Source organism: Salminus brasiliensis, chromosome 25 (genome assembly GCF_030463535.1).
Source record: "Salminus brasiliensis chromosome 25, fSalBra1.hap2, whole genome shotgun sequence".
NCBI classification, from domain to species: Eukaryota; Metazoa; Chordata; class Actinopteri; order Characiformes; family Bryconidae; genus Salminus; species Salminus brasiliensis.
In genome coordinates, this window is record NC_132902.1 from 2,534,316 (window position 1) to 2,535,311 (window position 996).

A 996-nucleotide genomic window follows, 5' to 3' on the forward strand; every position below is an offset into this window, starting at 1 on the left:
ATAACACGGAAAATGGCGGAGTTGAGGGGGGGCCGGAAGAGCTTACTTTCCGCGATTAGGGGGGGGCGAGAGTTTTCCATTGTATTTATCGATTAATAAACTCTAATATTACTATTTGCAGTCCTTATAAAGCATCCATAATCTTTTAATAATTAATAATTATCAGATTAGATTATTATTGTGTATTTGGCTTTATTCACTTTGACCCCGTTGTTCTGGCGTGCCCCTATTCTGAGACTTGGTACAGTCCTCTCGGAGACCGCTTTGGGCGCCAATGTGAGAGGCAGCTAGCTACTAGCTACTGACAGCGCCGTGTAGTTCTACTGTACCGCACCTCAGACTTACTGCCGGGCTTTACTTCCATTATTACTATTAATTTATTATAATGTAATACTTTATGAGCTCCGGTAACACTACACTTTCCCCACACTCATAACATAAGCTCATTTATAGCAGCTAAAAGGGTTTAATTTGTGCAACAAACCAAGGAAAAGTCCATATAGTCAAAAATCACAGAATATTAATTATTAGCTAGTGATGTTTGAGCCTGAAAAAGACCATATTATAAGTTTTATTGCCCATAAAGTACACACACTTATCATTTATGTGGTTTAATTGACTAAAAACTTCAAAATTCTTTCATTTTTCAATTCTCTTCGGGACGAGATTCGGGCCGACTGTCCTGTATGGTGGCATAAAACACGGCCTTGACCGTTTTAAGGTCCGAAAGTTAGTGGGTTTGATAGCTGGAGGTCAAATATTGTGTATTTTACCTGAGAATTAGCTCTGTGTGAAGATTTTTGAAGAGTATTGAATGTGAATATTGTTCATAGATTCTTATTATCCATACTTATCATTTACGTGGTTTAATTGACTAAAAACAGTCAAAATTCTTTCATTTTCAATTCTCTTCGGGCCGTTTTAAGGTCCGAAAGTTAGTGGGTTTGATAGCTGGAGGTCAAATATTGTGTATTTTACCTGAGAATTAGCTCTGTG